Below are 13,374 nucleotides of genomic sequence, written 5' to 3' on the forward strand. Positions count from 1 at the left end.
AGTGACTTTGTTGGACGCTTCAGTTCACTACGAAACGTTGATGTGCGCGGTTGTTGGCGCGATTGACAAGCAAGAACAAAAGCAAAGCGGTGAAATTATAATAACAAAACGTAAAGACGTTCAAATTGCGCGAGAAACCGGTTGAATAAACGCCTATCATTTGCACTAAAATACCGGCTGCTTATTTGCAAGTGTGTAATTAGTGAAGACGAGTGATAAAAGTGGAAAAAATAAAGAAATAAAAAACAACAAAAATAAAGGTAGTCAGAGTGGAGCACATATTTGTAAATCTTAAATTTCATTTCGGGATTTTTTAATTGCTCAATGGTGACATTTTTTGAATACAACAAAGAAGAATAAATAAAAATTATGTATTATAAAAATATAATTAAAAACCAAAATAAATTAAATATTTCGAAAAGCAAATTATTACCTTTACAATTAAAAATTAAAAAAATAAAATGTGTAATCAAAATTTATAAAAAAATATTAAATTTAAAAATTATTTAAAAAACATTAAATTGAATTTATAAATTTTTTTTTAATTTTAAAATCTAATCAGAATTAAATTAAACTCATATTTATGATAAACATACTTAAAGAATTTAAATAAAATTTTAATAAATTTTTAAAATTATTTGAAAAGAAATTAAATTCAAATTTATTAATAAAAATCATGTAAAAATCTTAAAAAAAACATAGAACAGTTTCGAAAATAATTAAAAGGAAAATTAAATTAAAATGTTAAAAAAAAATGTATTATTTAAAATTAATTTGAAAAAATTAATTAAATTAAAAAGTGTCATTAAAAACATGAAATAATTTTGTAAATTTTATTAAAAAAGATCTTAAATAAATTTATTAATAAGAATTTATAATTTTTCTTTTTAATTTAAAAATTAATTAGAAAAAAAATAAATTTATATTTATTGATAAAAAAATGATTACAAACTTTAACATATATAAAAATATTATCTGAAAAAAAAATTAAATCAAAAATTTTTAGTAAAAAGATATAAAAAAAATTAAAAACAAAAATTGAGTATAATTTAAAAAAATGATTTTAAAAGAAAATATTAAAATTGATTATTAAAAATAAATTTTAAAAAACATTTAGAAATATATAATAATTTTTTAAGAAATTAATTTAAAATGTATTATTGAAAACATATAAAAAATTCTATATTTTAAAATAGAATTATAAAAAAATAAATAAATAATTTAAAAACAAAAATAAAAAAAATAAAATAAATATAAAAAAAAAATATTTTTTTAAAGAAAATTAAATTAAAATTGATTGTTAAAAATAAATTTTTTGACAAAAATTCTATATACATACATATGTACATATGTATGTATTAAAACAAAAATACAAAAAAATTAAATTTTTTGAAAAGAAATTAAAGTAAAATAAATTATAATAAATATTTGAAAAAAATTAATAAATTTTAATATCAAAAAAAATATAAAATGTATATATGTATGTATATAAAAAATTCAAATAAATCGTTTATTGATGTAAAATAAATAAAATAAATAAAAAAATTGTTAATTAAAAAAATTTATTAAGTAGAAATTAAAATTAATTTTAAAAAACTTTGTTTTTAAATTTAGTTAATTCTAGAAACTGATAAAAATAAAATTATAAATTAATGAGAGATTTATAAAAGACGTACATATGCATAATTCACATAAATTTAAACAATTAAATGTAAAAATTAATTTAAAATGCATTCTTATAATATATAAAAAAACTAAAAAAATTAATAATTAATATTATTGAAAAGAAAATTAAATTTAAATGTGTAAAAAAAAATTGATTAATGAATTTAAAATCGTAACTACAAAAAAATAACTAAAGTGAAAAGAAATTAAAATTTATTGAGAAGAATACAAAAAATAAAAATATTAATTATATAATAAAAATTACTTGAAAACAAAATTAAATTAATATCTATTAATAAAAAATTAAAAATATATACATATATTAAAAATTTATAAATAGACACAGTAAAAAATTAAATATATTTTTTTAAATAATTTTTTCTGAATAAAAAATCCAAATTTTAATTTGCAATGCACAAAAAACATTTTTATCAATTGTGCCCCATTCGTATATACATTATGTAAGCAAATCAAAATAATTGGCACATTCAATGCTTGTGGGTTGAAATAATTCGATTTCTTTCACTTGTTACAACAATAACAACAACAAACAAGTATAAATAACAAACAGCGCGGAAGTTAGGCAAATAAAAATTAATAATTTGATCCGCAGCACAAGCAATGACACAGCCAAACCATATATACATACATACAAACACACATACATACCTACATATATGTATGTATATATACCTTATGTACCGACGCACAGCCACACAAAATTTTGTTTGACAAATAGTGACCACACACGCTCCGCGCACACCTCCGCCTAAACGTCAATGATTGTGAAGTACCTACAAACGTACATATGTACATATGTATAATATTTGCAATACATATTTACTTAAGGCAAATACGTGCACATTTTATATACAAAACACTGCTTAAGCACATACCGACATCCAAAAAAACCTAAAGACAAAAACAAAAAAAATCGTGTTTGCACCTGGATGACACATACTTGGCTTGGCTTAATTGTATAATTGTTGTTTTCATTGTATTTGTTGTTTTTGAGTAGTGTTTTCACGGTTGTTATTAAAGGCCTGATCGCTCCGTTCGAAGTTGAAGTAAACAAAATAAAGTTGTCGCATTCAAAAGCACAAAAAAAGAAGGTGAAGAAGTTTACTAAAGCGAAAGATAAAGAAAAGCACATAAACATACATACATATATACGAAAATAAATATACTTAAGATAACGATCGAGTGCTGCAAAATAGAAATAATGAAAAGTTAAAAGGCTAAACGAAGATAACACCAAGCACAGCGAGCGGAAAAAGCTTGTCCACGCAAACAAACCCGGAGAGAGAGACAGTCCGATAGGGCTGAAGGGTACTACAGGTAAGTGCAAAATTGAACTTCGCAAGAAAATTTCACAAAGCAACAGCAACAGCCATGCTGATAACAATAAGGTCAGTGAATGCATAGTAAATAAACGTGGTAGCCAGTTCTGGAAGGCGTGAGAAAGGCGCTACGGTAGCTTTGAAAAACTATTTTGGGATATGAAAAAAGTTGTTGAAAGTTTGAGATATGTATTTGTATGGAAATAATAATAATTTCTGTCAATAACATTCTATTTTTGCTTCATTTTTTTAATGGAATTTAATCCCTATAACTACCTTCATCTTCACCCTCTTTATTGAATTCGATCATCAGTCAGCTTGAATTGCAGCTACCTGTATGTATATGTCATAGTGATTCAATCTGAAAAATTTTTTTTGGATAGTAATCTATAGTATATCAAATTTTGTGAAGATATCTTCTAAAACGAAACGTTTTCCGTACAAAAATTGGATCTTCAACGGTTAGCTACATATATGCTATAGTAGTCCGATATAAACAATACATTGGTACATGGTAAAATTGCTTTGAACAATAATCCATGCCGTATTTCGTGAAATAAAATAGTTCCATACAGGCACCTGAGTTTGATCCATAAGTTTGTATGGAAGCTATATCCTATAGTGGTAAGAAAAGGACTTGTCCCAAATTTCAGATCGACATCTCCATCCATTGTGTCTAATTTTCGATGACTTGTTCGCGTATTTCGACTGGTAACTGGCGAATGGTACGCGTGATGTTTTGCTTCTAGGTCTGAATCGAAGCGGGATTGTCGGCATAGAGTTTAGACTTTATATATCCCCACAGGAAAAAGTCTAACGGTGTGATTTCATACGATCTTGGTGGCTAATTGACTGGGCCAAAACGTGAAATTATCTCCACACCGATGAATTCTCTCAATAAACCCATTGATTGATGCGATGTGTTGGAAGTGGCGCCGTTTTGTTGAAACCAAATGTCGCCGAGATCACGATTTCACATTAGAAGGTGTTAAATTTTCGAAAATCAATGACATACGATATCCGAAAAACGTCTTCTTAAAGTCGCTTTCAAAAAGTTAAAGATTAAAACATACAATTTTATAGCAGGGATGATACGAAAGTACTTTTTAGGTCAAGATTGGATGATGGCACCGCTGAAATTTCGATGAAAACTCGAGTTCTTCTTCTGCAAGGTGGTGGTGGTTTGAGAGAGTGTTTTACTAATAACGGTTCATCTTTGTGACAGGCTTTGTGCCTAAAATTGTAATAATCGGGCTAAACTGCCATCAACCCCATATACGAACATAGCACTATATGAACATGTAGGTATTTTCCTGTTTTCGATCCTTGGAAGTTGCAAGAATATGAAATGTACAGTTGCGATATACTCGAACTTAGCTCTTTCATACTGGTTTTGCTTTGAAGTGGTTCCTTGTTTCTTATACTAATTAAAATTAATTAAGTCTAAAGTCTATGCGGACAATTTCGCGATTCAGGTCTTGAAGCAAAACACGCGTTGTCATTCGGCTGTTACCAGTCGAAATGCTCGAACGAGTCATCGAAAATTGGACTCAACTCATGGACTATCTGAGACGTAGACGCGGCCAACATTTCCGATTAAAATTTGAAGAGACAATTTTCAAAGAATAAGTGCCAAAGAATGTTCCTTCGAATGATAAGAAACATTCCCCATTGAATTCGGAGTTTTTTCTTTAGAAAAGTAGGAAACCTCGAAATTGATCACCCTATAACTTGATAACTGAATGTGTTTTAAAAATTTCCGAAATAATTTTTTTTTCTAAAATATTTCAGTTTCAAAATCTGCTAATGCTTTTATTTACTTTTCCGAATTATTAAATTTTTTTTTGCAGCAAATAAGTTCTCTCATTTTATTAGTTTTATTAGTTAATGTTTACCCGGCGTAATGGAAACAAAACTTTTTACTTAATTTATTTGTTGTTGTTGATGTTAAGTAATAGAATAAAAAATCAGCGGTGAACGTGAACAGCTCGTACGTGTTTCTAATTGAAATTTCGCTACTCTTTGCAATAAGGAACTGCGGTGTTTCTATTTTACAGTGACTTGGCATTAAAATGTGAACAATAAACAATGGAAGAAAAGATAAATAAATACAGATTTAGACAATATAAATAACAAATATTTATTTCTTGGTGAAAATAGTTTAAAAATATATTTATATAGCGCTGAGTCAAAGAATAATACACTAAATGGACTTTAGTAAAAGTATAAACATAATTTTTTTTGTTTACGAATTTAGAATTAATTTCTGGCATAATATTTGAACACTTGAAAATATCTTATACAACTTAGAAGCTAATAAAAATGCATGAAATTATTCTCCAGAAAAACTACGCCTTAAATTTAATTAAAGAATCAAAAAAATTTAATTTTATATTCCAATTTTATGCCAACATACTGCAGCTATTCGTGCATCAAGTTCACTTATCGAAATACTATATAGTCACGCAAATAATAAAAATGCAACCCTACTATACATATGTTTGCGTTGATTTGCCTGTATCATGTCTGTTGGTTTTCGTTTTATTTTTTTTCAAATTAATTCACGTTTTTCCCCTGGATTCTACTTTGTGAGGCAAAAGCGCAACCGGTGGGTCCACTTTTTACAAACCGTAATTATTACTTTTGATTGCAGTTCGATTGCATTTTTTCCAAACCGATTAAATAAGGTATTTTGTATGCAAAATTATGCATTTCACGCGAAGTTCATTGGAAAAGAGAGAAAAATTATTGCAAGCATCAATAAATTCTATTTTTAAATTTTACTTTATGAGCATTGTGGCACCTTTATTTCAAATTATTAGAATAATCACCTACCAAATGAAACCTGTTGAGTGAGGAGAGGCGATAAATTCACTGATAATTCATTTCGTAGAACACGATTACAACATTTCCATGAAATTGGAATATATTATAAATAAAATAACAATGATTTTATGCTTAAAATTCTCCTTTTTTATTAAATTTTTTCACTTATAATTTTTAGCAAATATTCTCCGAAGATTCTATATCATTCGAGATTTATCATGAAAACAAAACGAATATCTTTAATGACTGATTTAGTGCTTTGGAAACAATTATGTTATATAAACTAAACTATCATTTTACGACTAATCAAAATAAATACGACTTTGCTAAAGGTTCCAGAGAAAGTCTCTGGAAACATTTACTTCTCTCGACTTTACTTTTAAAATTGTGAAAGTGTGGTTTGTAATGTATGCATCTTGAAGTCCTGATTTTTTAACCCACTAGTAACTTTTACTTCAAAAATTTTTTAAAAATAAGTTTAACAAGTAAATAAGGACTAAATTGCAAATCAAGAAATCTCACAGATTGGCCACTATATCAGGTATAAAATAAAACGGATGTTTGAAAATCGGAATTTTAGGTATATGATGACTAAGGAAAGTATTGCCTTATTTTATACGTTTTAGATAAGAGAGATTCGAAAGAGATTTATTTTTGAATTTCATTATTTTCCGATAAATGCGGTATAAATTTGACCAGAAGTTCCATAATATTGATAGATATGTGGGGACTGTGAAAATGACTATCCAATTTTGGTACAAGCGTATGCTGTTATCAGAAAAACATTCTCATCATATTTTAATATTGACCGATATTTTCGGTAAAAAAAAACAGGCATATGCACTGGGTTCCACATATTTGGTGTCTGGTTGCTTAAAAACTTATACTCCGATTCGACAGTTTTTGGGCATAAGAAGAAGTGCCTTCAAAGCATTTTTTGTGCAAAGTTTCATTTTGATAGCTTCAGTCATGTCTGATTTGTATACTGTAAAGTGAAAGAATCAAATGAATTTTAAAATTGAGTTGTACGGGATGTAGGCGTGGTAGTAGCCCGATTTCACTCATTTTCACACTATAACATAGGAATGTCAGAAGAATATCACCAAGTTTGGTTGAAATCGGTTAAGTAGTTTCTAAGATAAGCATGTGTAGGAGTTAGCGTTGCCCCGAAATTTAAATATTTGGGGCGTCAGAGAGTTATCGCATTTTTAGTAAGTTTAGGGGTTAGGGGATTGACCTAAGTGTTAGCGGTGCTCCGAAATTTAAATGTTTGGGGCGTCAGAGAGTTATCGCATTTTTAGTAAGTTTAGGGATTACGTGGGTTTTGAAATTTCAAAAAATCGTTGTTTTTTTTTTAAACTATGATATGTTTAGAATATTTTCCCAAAATTCAATGGAATCGCAATAGGAATACAGAAGGTATAATCTTTGGAAGAGCGTCCCGTCAGGCTAAATCGGTCAGCTACTTCAATTGATTATAATTTTCTTGAAACATTGTTTCTAAGCAAAGCGATCTTATTGAAATTTTTCCCAGTTCTTCTAAGTAGGATTACGAGATCATCATTGATAGAAGGATATTTTTTTCGATTACAACTAATTTTTTCAAAACAATTTGTGGTAAAAATGAGACATTTTGTTTTTCTTTTATCAAATTCTTTGATTTATCAGGATCTATGCTCGTCTATTAACCGATGAAATGTTGATTTCATTTTCAAAGTGTATATGGATATATGTACATTCGAAATACGTTTAAGTAGAACAAAAATAAGTTTTTTGAAAGTAACTATTGGATATAACTTCTTATGATCATTCAAAATGGAGAACTTGTGTGAATTATCTGATGCCTCTTGGATACAAGACTAGTTTTTCAACTTACTTTCTCAGACTCTTTGGCAAATTTTACTGTTACTGGAAGTTTATCACTCAGCTATTGGCATGCCTACCTTTGATGTAGATTACGATATAACACCTTCACCTTGACATAATCTTGATTTTCTCAGCGAAGTATCGAGAAATAAATTCAGACACTCAGAAAATTCAGTTAGTCGGCTCGGTTCGTTTAGTTCAGATTAAAAACCTTTAAAGATCTTTTAAAGGTTGAATTTAGGTTAAAAATCTTTAAAGACTTTTTTATAGTTTTATATTCTTCAATTAGAGAATATCGATTAGTTAAAATCTATATTGGCAGGAACTCTCTTATTTCTTCACCTTAAGGGCGTTACGATGAGTATAACGATTGCTTTAACTACAAAAAAAATATTCTAGCTGTTAAGGACTCTCTAGGAGCTAATCTAGACAAAAAGAGTGCACTCTGAAGTTCTAACACGATGCCTCAAACAATACGATTCGAAATAATATACCATAATAGGGTTTGTAACCGGCAATGACCAAAATAATTTTAGGAAGACAGCAATTTTATAAAGATAGCAACTTACTTAAATTTGAGAAGGAATTATAGGTGGACTGTTGGAAACAGAAATAACAAAAATGTACTGTTTTCTGACTTAGTGTTTGATCTGAGGCTTTTTGTATCAATATAGTTTAGAAACACTTAACAGTGACTGTTATCTGACCACTTTAACAATATACTTGTATTAATTTGATCCGAAATGTAGGCAACGTTTATTGACATTCGCTTATGAGAGAAATTTTCAGATCTAAAATATATGCCACCTAAAATTCTGTTAATACATATTCAGAAAAATTGTTATAATTTCTTTAAGAGACGTATCGTACATACATATATCGTGACAAAAAGTACCCGGAAATTCCAAATAAAACGCAAAATATTTAATTTTTCATCAATATTTATTTTGTCGTCTTTAAAGTAATCTCCACAAGATATAATAACTTACGCCAACGATTTTTCTAGTCCTCGAAACTCTTTTCATAAGCACTTTTTGGGGTGGCCTTCAGCTTCTTCAGCGAATTTTGTTTTATCTCTTCGATCGACTGAAAACGGGTTCCACAGAGCGACAATTTCAGTTTGGGGAACAAGAAAAAAATCACACAGAGCCAAATCTGGTGAATCACGCGTTTTTGGCTTTAAATTCAGTCACAATCGGAACGAGTCGAGCAAGAACGCGTTCCATACCGAAAATACCCACCAAAATCATTCGACCGGACTCGCGAGATATCGAGTTCTCAATGCTTGACAATTTTCAAGCGCCATATCCTTTACTTTTTTTAATATTTTCAACAGTTGAAGAGGTCGTAGGTTGTCCATAACGATGCATGTCTTCAACGATCTCTCGACCGTCTTTGAATGCTTTGTACCACTCGTAGGCTTGTGTTTTTGATAAAACTGAATCACCGTAGGTCTTTTTCGACATTCGCAACGATTCCGCACAAGAAATTTTGTTATAAATACAAAATTTGAGACAAATTCTTTGTCCCATATTTTTATCAATTTTAAAAATCGATACACACTACTGCGGTGTACCGACTTAAGCAGATGCTGTAAACAAACTGGTTGACTGATCGTCCTCATATTTGGCATAGGTAGTAATTAGAAGAGTTCTACCAACTTAGAAAAATATGAAAAATATTTTTTGGAATATTATTTACCCTGACAATTTAATTATATCCGTAATTTCCGGGTGCTTTTTGTCACAATATATAATGGTTTATTTAAAAAATGAGCAACGCGGTATTGTTTTGGAACATATGTATATATTTTCGCTTCCACGGATTCCTCATTGGCATCACCGTAACACATTCCGCTAACCTAGTTTTCAAAGGCCTTGTTGAAGTTTTCTGATGTCATCTCTCGCGTGGCTTGCTCGATATTCGCCTTAAGACACTGAATCATTAACAGATGTTTCGCAGTCTACAAAAACAAACAACAAACTGAGCTAACGAATTTTTTCCCGCATATTAATAATTTGTAACCAAATTTCATGAATTCTTACTCGAAATGTTTGAAATAATTACAATTAAAATGAAACATTATTCATCATTTATTTGCACCACAAATACCATATACATATGTATAAGTGCTTATATACATATGTATGTATGTATATATTATACATATGGAAAAACATTCCAGATAAACAATAGCATTCCAGCCGATCTTCGTAAATATTGTTGAAAAGTAGCAAAATCAGCGAAATTATAAATAAAATCCAACGCACGTTGGCTCACCGTTTCGGTGGATTTCGGTGGAGGCAAATCGAATGCTATCGCTTTAAATTAGACCTTTTCTATTTACTAATTGCAGCTAAACAGAGTGTCAAAAGTTAAATTGCGAGTTTGCACCACGCGGATTTTTGCGTGTGTGGGTGTGTGTGCCTGCTGATTTACCGTACATTTTGCCATGAATCTCTCAATAAGCAATTAGCCCATACACAACCGTTTAGTTGGGTGCACATGTGCATGTTTGTATAAATGCGTATGTATGCATGTGTATTTGTATGCCCGTGTTTGTATGTATTGTAGATTTCAAGGTGAAAGCACAAATGAGCAGTCACAGTGGAGTGCAAATATTTCGGGGAAAACAATGCAGCTGTGATTGCTTATAATAGTGTGGGATTTAAATTTGTGTAAAATGTGAGTACGTACATACATATGTATGTATGTATGTGTTTGAGTGGGCAAAGTATCGTATACCACTAACAATGGCAATTTGGAGCAATTGTACCGTATTTAAAACGGTTTATTGAAAAAGAGATATGAAATTCTTTTTATTTGTGTTTTTTTTTAATTTTTTATTACAAAAAACATTGTTCTTTTAAATTGTTGTAAAAATTCAAAAAAAAGAAAAATATTTATTCTTTGCATGTTTCAACACCATACAAAAAGTTTAAATGAATATTTTACATACATAATTCTTCAAAATAAACCAAAAATTGTGTCTCCACGTACTAATATTCCATCATTTTCTTACTGGTTAGACAATAATATTGATCTTAGTGTTAACTTAAGAAACACTGACCAATTAGACGGCTTTGTTGAAAAATTTAACAACGTCATTGTAGAAGCAGGTTTTATCTCAACTCCACAAGATACTTTTGTAGTAAACAGTACCTTTATCCCTGCGGAAATCAAAACCCTAATTAAGGAAAAACGATCGTTGAGGAAAATATGGCAAAGGACCCGGAATCCAAGTGACAAATTAATTTTAACCAGAGCTACTAAATATTTAAAAACAAGGCTTAAACAATTAAAAAACAACTCCCTTGAAACCTTTTTAACCAACCTTAGCCCTAACGCAACTCGCTCTGAATGTCTGTGGAATGCCACAAAATTTCTCAAACGCCCAAAAGCCAGAAAGGTTCCAATAAAAGACTCCAGCAATTCTCCAGCAATTCATGGTATCGGTCAGATGAGGATAAAGCAGAGGCGTTTGCTAAGTACTTAAATGAAGTATTCACACCATTTAATTTTATTAATGCATCTGATGAAAGGGAAGTGATGCACTTTTTGGATACTCCATGCCAAATGGATTTTCCAATTAGGCGTATTATTTTATCAGAAGTGAAAGAGGAACTGGCAAAATGTAGCAACAAAAAAAGCCCAGGCTACGATCAAATAGACCACGCAGTACTAAAGCACCTAACGGAGAAGTCCATGCGAGCTCTTACAATTATATTCAATGCCATACTAAGGCTTCAGCACTTTCCTACAGCCTGGAAATGTGCAGAAATAATTATGATTGCTAAACCAAAAAAACCCGAAAACTTAGTTAGTTCGTATCGCCCCATAAGTCTACTGGTCGCTTTCTCAAAGGTATTCGAAAGAATTCTCTTACGAAGACTGATACCGGTATTGGAAAATTTAAATATAATTCCGGACCAACAGTACGGGTTTCGCAGACACCACGGAACTCCTGAACAATGCCATAGAGTGTTTAATAAAATAAGGTCAGCTTTAGAGCAAAAAGAATATTGTTCAGGTGTATTCCTTGATGTGCCTGCTATTTTACAAATTAAAGAAAAATTTACCTGCTCCCTTTTTCTTTCTTATTAAATCTTATTTAAAAGATAGACAATTTTATGTCAGGGTTGGAAATGAATACTCAAGTATGTATAAAATAAAATCAGGCGTTCCACAGGGAAGTGTTTTAGGGCCATATCTTTATTCGATATTCACAGCGGATATCCAAAAAAACAACGATGCTACGATAGCAAGATTCGCTGACGACACTGCAGTCCTAACTTCAAATAAAGTACCTTCAGAATCTTCTGACATACTACAAAATTACTTATTCCAACTAGAAGACTGGCTCAAGAGGTGGAATATTAAAGTCAATTCAGATAAATCTGTCCATGTTACTTTTACCCTAAGAAAAGGTGATTGCCCTTCAATCAAAATTTTTAATACAGGGGTTACACATAGATAGAAGGCTTACCTGGAAATATCATGTAAAAGCGAAAAAAGAACAAATTAATATTAAATTGAGAAGTCTTTATTGGCTTCTGGGTAAAAAATCTGTTCTTTCTCTTGAAAATAAACTGCTAATTTATAAAACCATCATCAAACCTATTTGGACTTATGCGATACAAATATGGGGCACGGCAAGCAATTCAAATATTGAAATAATACAGCGCGTTCAATCAAAAACTCTCAGGTCAATTACAAAAGCTCCATGGTATGTTTCAAATCATACTATTCACAGAGATTTAAAAATATGCAAAGTGAAAGATGAAATAAAAAAGTTTAGTGAAAGATACAAAATCAGGTTAGAGATCCATCCCAATCCTTTAGCAGTGGCATTACTACAGGTACCCACTACAACAAGGTTAAAAAGAAAAGACATATTGAACTTGTAAACCAGCACGCATGCACGTAATGTAAATACATAACTTTAGCACAAACTAGTGATGATTATGTTATTTTAACATAAAGAAAATAGCAAATAATTATGTAAATTAGTATGTATGTAGTTTGGATTTTTATTTTTATTTTTATTATACTGTCACTAAACAGAGGGTCACTTAATGAAGTAACACTCACAATTTGTTTGTACCTTAACAGCACATTTACTTATTGTCTATTAACATTAAGACAGATTGTAAATTTAACTTGAATAAAAAAAAAAAAAAAAATATTTTTGGAGCTACAACTTTCTAGTTTTCAAACTGGCTGCACTTGTAACTCGAAGACAAATCATCCGATCGTTTTGATTTTTTTCCACATATTTCGTATATCGTGCGAAAAGACACTTCTCCAGCCTGATGAATGGCAGTGAAAGCATAACACCCGGAGATGGTGAACCCGCTTCCCGAATCGATGACGATGGAATAGATGTTCCATTGCCTGACTATGGTGAGTTTCGAACAGCAATTACCCGCCTGCAGAACAACAAAGTGGCAGGGACCGATGGATTGCCGGTCGAGGTATTCAAATACGGCGGCGAAGAACTGACAAGATCCATCTAACAGCTCCTCTGATCGGATGAAAGCATATTCGACGATTGGAACCTAAATGTGCTCAGCTCAATCCATAAAAAGGGAGACACCACAATCTGTGCCAATTACTGTGGGATAAGCTTCATTAATATCGCAGATTATGTCTTATTGAGCGTAGTGTGTGGAAGACT

The 13,374-nt window shown here is 30.4% G+C and overlaps 1 protein-coding gene across 9 annotated transcripts in view; it reads left to right on the plus strand.

Moving 5' to 3' along the window:
• The window catches only part of LOC126763616 (G-protein coupled receptor Mth2-like), a 61,061-nt gene continuing 47,687 nt past the window's right edge, over positions 1 to 13,374 (plus strand). For 4 of the 9 annotated variants that reach the window (XM_050481285.1, XM_050481286.1, XM_050481288.1 and 1 more), the window contains exons 1-2: positions 2 to 260; positions 2,684 to 3,003. The gene's annotated coding sequence lies outside the window, so the exon portion shown is untranslated. Of the gene's footprint in view, positions 261 to 2,680; positions 3,004 to 13,374 lie in introns of all 9 variants that reach the window. The other 5 variants (XM_050481281.1, XM_050481280.1, XM_050481282.1 and 2 more) reach the window with 5 other exon arrangements.

Source organism: Bactrocera neohumeralis, chromosome 6 (genome assembly GCF_024586455.1).
Source record: "Bactrocera neohumeralis isolate Rockhampton chromosome 6, APGP_CSIRO_Bneo_wtdbg2-racon-allhic-juicebox.fasta_v2, whole genome shotgun sequence".
In the NCBI taxonomy this organism is placed as follows: Eukaryota; Metazoa; Arthropoda; class Insecta; order Diptera; family Tephritidae; genus Bactrocera; species Bactrocera neohumeralis.